General features: G+C 66.2%; 1 long non-coding RNA gene across 2 annotated transcripts; it reads left to right on the top strand.

Annotated features, from left to right (window-relative positions):
* Nucleotides 1–5,110: 5,110 nt before the first annotated feature.
* LOC147576299 (uncharacterized) lies at nt 5,111–6,250 on the top strand. Of its 2 annotated transcripts, none has more exons than XR_015241403.1 (2): nt 5,111–5,359; nt 5,776–6,250. It is a non-coding gene; the product is annotated as an uncharacterized LOC147576299 (long non-coding RNA). The 2 variants fall into 2 exon arrangements; XR_015241404.1 differs by having other exon boundaries at nt 5,773–6,250.
* Nucleotides 6,251–6,460: the final 210 nt, after the last annotated feature.

The raw sequence follows: 6,460 nt of genomic DNA, 5'->3' as shown, positions 1-6,460 counted from the left end.
CGGGACCCGGTCCGCCCCAGCTGGGGAGATCGACACTGACGGGTCCAGTAGGAGGAACCACAATTCCTGTTCTGCTCCTGGAGCCAGAACGGACACTCATCGCTTCCCTCCTCCATCGCCCACGCCAGGTGGCCTGCCTCCTCGGACAGCCCGTAGCTACCGTGGCCTCTGCGCGTCCGGCCGTGGGGCTCGTCCGCTGGCGGTGAAGTCTGGTCACGCGGGGGCCGAGAGACGCCCGGCGCGGGTGGCTGAGCACCAAACGTGTTGTTCCCCGCCCCGCTTGAGAACAACGCCTGACCTCCCCCTCATGCTCGGGGCCGGTGCCCCTGCCCATAAGGTCCCTCCTTTCTTCTGCCGGAGGTCTGCCGGCACAAGGACCCCAAGCGGCCAGGTGGTAACGGACCCTTTATGTTTAGCAGTGTCTCCTGGGGGAAGTGTCTCGAGACCAACGGGAGGTCAGTGGCTATAGCGCTCAGAGGTCTGTCCGCTGCTGGGGGAGGGGGTCCCCTGTAATTGTCGCTGCCGGGGGGGGGTCCCCTGTAATTGTCACTTAGTCCATGACCACCAACCCCACCTGAGAGGGCTGAACAGTCCAAGGGCAGTCCACTCCGGCACCCAGCTGAGCCACCGATGAGCCACGCCCAGCTTCTCTCCACCACCTGGTCTTCGGGGACCAGAGGGTTGAGCTAAGGGACAGGGGTCAGTGCAGCACCGGCAGATGACATGGGGCTTCCGGCTCTTTGTGTAGCTTTCCCGTGCCCTCTGCTCATTCCTCTGCTGTGGGTTTTTGTCGTGAGCGGCTCGCAGGGCGCCGGTCCTGCTCTCTGGCTCTGGGGGGCATCGGCCTCTGTTGCCCGAGATCCAACATGTTGAAAACCCGGGTTTCATGCATTTCATGAATTTCAACTTTTCAGGTCGGAAGAGAAATCCAGCTCCATTTCTCCACTTTTGCCAGAAGCGATGAGGCCCTCGGGAAGCGTCAGTGTCTTTGAGGTGCCCTCTAGGCTCCGGTCGGGGGTGAGGGGCAGTTTCGGGGACGGCCCCTGCGCCCTCCTGCTGGATGGGTCCTACCGCGCAGGTCAGGGAAGCCACAGGAAAGCCTGGCGCTGGGACCGTGCTGCAGGAAGTGGGGGAGGTCACCACCGCTCGGGCCCCTGGGACACAGGCACCCATGCGAGATGCAGCCGGGCTGGGACGTCCTTGTCACCAGATCCGCACGTGCTGCTTCTCTGACGGGGGCCCGGGATGGCACGTCGGGACCCGGTATCAGTGTCCGTGTGGACCCTGCATGCAAGGGTGTGGGTGTCCCCAGCTGTGGCTATCAGATTTGGGGGTCGTAGTGCCCCGGGGGGAAGGACGGACGGATTGCATGGTGGGACGCTTCTTCCTGGGGACCCAGCTTCTCTTTCCGTGGATGGGTCCGCGTCTGAGAACCGGCTCAGGTGGGGGAACCGGCCAGGGGGCCGTGACTCTGCACGGCAGAGGATGACCTCTACCTTGGGCCCCGTGGTCTTCGTGTCTTGTCCGTGTGGCTCCGAGTGGTCACCCGGCTGCTGGCCACTCACCTCGTCTTGGATGCACCGTGCTTCCCTGACCTTGTAGATCCCGTGGGTCAGGCCCTGGTGCCGGCTTTGCTGCCCGTATGAGGCGGCTAGCACCATTGTGACAAAGCTCCACCGACGGGGCTTAAACACAGGCGGTCGCCATCCCCGGTCCTGGAGGCCGGAGCCCGAGGTCCAGGCGTGGGCAGGGCTGGGTCCCCCCGAGGCCCCTCTCCTGTGTGTGGCTGGCCGTCCTCCCGCTGTGTCCTCACGGGGTCGTCCCTCTGTGCGTGTCTGTGTCCCGATCCCCTCTTCTTACAAGGACCCCGTCTCACGGGATCAGGACCCACCCCAGTGACCCCAGTAATCACCTCTGCGAAGACCCCATCACCAGTTACGGTCACATTCTGGGGTCCTGGGGGTCAGGACCCCAACAGGAATTTGGGGGACACAATTCAGCCTACAGCGCTGCCCGTAATGTGATTATATCCACCGTGCCCCTGAAAGATGTGTGCCGCCCCCCCCCCCCCGCCCCCGCCGCCCCAGGCTATCCCAGGATTCTCTCTTCCCACTGATGCCTGGGAGCCCAGATGTGTAGCCTCGGGAGGACGGTCCCTGCTGGGCCCCTGTACTGCCTCCGTAAAGGGGGGCCTCCGAACAGCACGGCTGCTGGGTTTTCTGGGCTTACACACAGACCTGCGTGGGACCCGCTTCTCCGAGCCGCCCGGGCCCCTGTCCTCCCTTTCCTGCGGCCAGCGTCTTGCTGTGCTTCCGAGGAAGGTCTGTTCCCCGGGGCCCCTGCCAAGGGTCAATCCTATGTCCCGGGAAATGGGCCTCGTATACACTGCTGCTTTGACCTGGGGCCCCTGCCTGCCCCCAGGCCCTGCCAACCTGCACCCACCGGGCCTGTAACTCTTGCCGCCTTTGTCCAGGCCGGCCCTCCCCGGCTGCTGGTGCTGAGGCTCGGCCCTGCCTGTGGGTCTGGGGGCCCCTGCCTCATTGAGGCCCCCATGTGATCTCTGAGCAGGGTGTGCCTTCCATCTTCCTCAGAGGGGTTTCCCGCCGGCCCGGGGCACGTGGGGAGTCTGCGTTCAACGCTCTCAGGGTGAGGGTCTCAGGGCTTCCTCTTCCATCATCCCGGGACCCCGACAACGCGCTCCTGGGTCTGGCTGGCCCTGCCCCCTCTGCCTCCCCTTCCCCCGGTACCCTGGGACTCGCGGTCCTGACTTTACTTTGTGGATCCATAGAGCTCAGTGGGGACCCCTCCGTTGCCTTTGGTTCGGTGCTCCCTGTGGCTCACTAGTGCTGTGGACGTGGCTCCCGCCCGGCTCTGGCCCAGCTCCGTGCAGGGCGAGCTCAGCAAACACCCTGTTCCAGGCGGCCCGTGCCCAGCCCCCCCCTTGCATGGGGCCCCTGGAGGGGTGCTCACGGCAGGGGCCCTGCTTGCAGCCCGGCCCCCAGAAAGAAAGCCTGTCATTCTTGCTAAGGATCTGTGGGAGGGGGTGTCCCCAGGAGAAGGGGAGGGACGGCCCCCGCGGGAGCACAAGGGCACAGACCGTGTCACAGGGTGGTCGCCTGGAGGTCGGAGACCAGCCTTTTCTACCCTGCGGGTCCCTCCCGGCGGGGGCTGCCCCGGCGGGTGGGCGTGCCCCCCCCCACCCCGTGCGTGAGAGCGGCTGGTGGCAGCCAGCGCGGGGGGGGGGGGGGGGCGCGTGCAGGGCCCACGTGCCCCCACACGACAGCTTCCGGGCCCCAGGGGCGAGGTCCGTAAGGTGACCCTGCAAGGAGGCCGGGCGTGTTCTGGAGCCGGGAGGCTGGCCCGTGCGCGAGGTGGGGCGGGGCGGGCGGCAGGGGTGTGTCTGCGCACCGCGGGCCTCCCTGTCGAGGCAGGCGGGCCTCGGGGCTTCGGAGTGCGTGGTGTCTGTCTGAACCTGCCGGCGGGGTGGACGCGGCTGAGGACGGGTGCCCCGTGTCTGCAGCTGTGGCAGCGGCGGCAGCCGGGGCGGGAGGGCCGTCCCCGCGGGCGTGGGTGTGGGCGCGGCGCCCCTGCCGTGGCTGGGCGTGCGTCTCCGCGTGCGCCTGCGTGTGGCTGGCGCCCCCCCTGGAGAACGGGCGCCGGGAGCGCCTCCCAGTGGGTCACTGTGGGTGTGAGGCTGGGTGTAACTACGCACGCTCAGGCCCGTGTCTGTGCTTGTTAGGGGTGGGGGCAGTTGGCAGAGGAGCAGGAGGGGGGAGGGGCGGGGAGGGGAGGGACCGCTCACCCCCTCCCGCGGCCCTGGCGTCTGAGCACTTTTCCCGGAGCTCTGCGGGGACTGCCGGCCACGGAGGCCTGGGTGGCAGGGAGGGATGGGGCAGAGCAGAGCCAGCCGGCCCTCACCTCACCCCTGCACCCCCTCCCCCGCCCCTCCCAGGGCCGGTGTCCTCCTCTGTGCGTCCACCCGAAGCGTTTCACGCGTGGAGGCTCCTCGCCCAGCCTTCGTCCAGCGCGTCCACAGAGCCACGGAATGCAGCCGCATTCAGCTATGGGGCACCTACTGCATACGCTGAATGCAGTGGCAGATCAGAGACCAGAGCCCGTGGCCCCAGGTGGGAGGGGGGCTTCAGGGCAGCAAGTGGAGCTGGGCCGGAGGGGCCCAGGCTGGGCTCAGGCCGCTTTCCTCCCGCACGTGCGCCCTCCCGATGCCAGCACTTCCGTCTTGACGCTCTGGGACCGCAGGGCCTTCCACGTCGCACCTCGGGCCATTTCTACTTTTCTATGGGATAAATATGGCTCCGTGAACAGGCCACATAGTTACTGACTCGTCTGGTCTCTGCTTTCTCCCTACGAGGATGGAGGTCCCGCTGTTGCCGGGACTTGATCTGCTTTGTCCTTTGCGGAGCCCCAGGGCCTGGAGCGCTGCCTGGGACATATGTAGAGGGGACAGATATGAAACTATGAAGGAGGGCCGGATGCACAAGACCCGGTTGGGACCTCTGAGGAAGGCTTCCCTGGGGAGTACGGCTCCAGTGGGGTTAACCCAGGCAGGGGTGTAGCACGTGCAAAGGACCTGTGGCTGATGGGTGCATGGCGCTGCTGAGGACAGGTGGGGCTGGGGTTGGCATAATGTGGCCCTGGGGAGGCAGGTGGGCTGGCCGGCTAGGCACAAAGGCCCAGGCATGAGCTGTCTTTGTAGAAGGCCCAAGGGAAGGAGGGAAGCCTGAGGGGCTTTTGAACACAGGGAAGGCACGTGGACACTCTCATGTGCACAGGTCACTCCGACCTCCTGGAGGAGGCTGAGAGTGCAGACGGGAGGGTGGGGAAGACCTCAGCAGTCAGGCGAATCACGCAGGGGTGGCCAGTGCACAGGCGTGGGGTGGGGAAGGGGCGGTGGCCTGCGGGGCAGTCAGTAACCCGGCCGTTGCCAGCACGGAGACCTGGAACCTTACAGGAGAGCTGGGTTGTGGGGGCCCTGGGGCCTGGGCCGGGGAAGGCTGAGCGAGACTGGCTCTCGATCGGTCGTCTGAGAGCAGCAGTCGGAGGCCAGCTGGCTCCTGGGACCGGAGCCAGGGGGAGGAGTGGCCTAGACCACATGCAGACAGGGCCCAGGACGGGGCTGTGAGGGGACGAGGCACCAGGAACCCATCGAGGCTGGTGGGAGCGTCTCAGGATGGAGAGGCAGCCGGGAGGGACACCGGGAGGGGGCTGGGGCGGGGAAGGGTCTCGGGGCTGGAGGCTGGGACACGCCTCCGGGCTCCTCGAGGGCCAATCTGCTGGCGCAGGGACCCGGCGGCCTCCTGACCTATAGTCTGAGCAAGGAGGACAGGAAGAAATGGGGTTGGTGAGTCTCTGGTGGAGGGTTGGTGGGGGATGCAGGGGGAGGGAGGGAACTGAGTGCGTCTAGAAGCCCAGGGAAGGAACGGCCTACGGAGCCTTGCAGAGTCACGGAGGGGCCGTAAAGGCAGATCAAGTGAGAGACAGAAGCCGGTCGGAGGAGGGCGCGCACTGGGATTCCGACTCTGTGACGTTCCGGAAAAGGCAGAGCTGGGGAGGCAGTGCAGGGATCGGCGGTCGTCGGGGTTTGGACGGAAGGGAGGGATGAGCAGGCTGAGCCCAGAGGATTTGGGGGCAGGGGAACGACTCCTCGTGACACCGTAGTGGCGGGTACGCGTCGTCACGCGTTTGTCCGAACCCACAGAACGCGCACCCCCGAGAGGGACCCCCAGTGTCAGCTGTAGACTTAATGTTTGTCAGTAGGGTAAACAAAACGTGGTCCGTCCGCTCCCTGGACTGTCGCTCGGCCTGACGAGGACGGAGGCTCTGCCACCTGCCACCACGTGGATGGACCCGGGGGACGTGATGCTCACGTGTGATCCCCTCACACGAGGCCCCTGGAGTCTCCAGGTTCCCGGAGACGGAGAGCAGACGGTGGGCGCCGGGGCTGGGGGAGGGGCCGGGGTCCGTGTTTCACGGGGACAGAGCTTCCGTTTGGGGAGATGGAAAGTTCTGGAGACGGAGGGTGGGGACGGCCGCACAACGGCCTGAACGTGCTCAGTGCCCCTGAGCTGCGTGCTTAGAGTCGGTGAAGATGGCACATTTTAGGTGTGTTTTTCTGTGATAAAAAATATCAAGGTAGCCTATGGCAGCTGGCTTCTCAGTGGTAAGACACCTGCCGCCCTGGCCCCTGACGTTAGGGATCTGCGACAATAAAGCCTGTCGGGTTAAAAAGAGAGACACTGCCACGACTTGGGTCTGGGGGAGGGGGGGTTTGAAGAGGGAGGGGCGTCCCGTCCAGGGTGGGGTCCCAGCTAGGGGGCCCCCGGGGGCAGGGGAGGCCGAAGGTGGTGCTCCAGGAGCAGGGCAGGGCCCTGCGGGTCTGGAGCCAGGCGTCCCCAGGGGACGGCAGCACCGAGTGACGGGGACGTCACGGGCGGCTTGCGGT

This window comes from Puma concolor, chromosome D1, assembly GCF_028749965.1.
Source record: "Puma concolor isolate L17-30 chromosome D1, mPumCon1.1.hap2, whole genome shotgun sequence".
NCBI classification, from domain to species: domain Eukaryota; kingdom Metazoa; phylum Chordata; class Mammalia; order Carnivora; family Felidae; genus Puma; species Puma concolor.
This window is presented reverse-complemented; position numbering and strand designations above follow the sequence as displayed.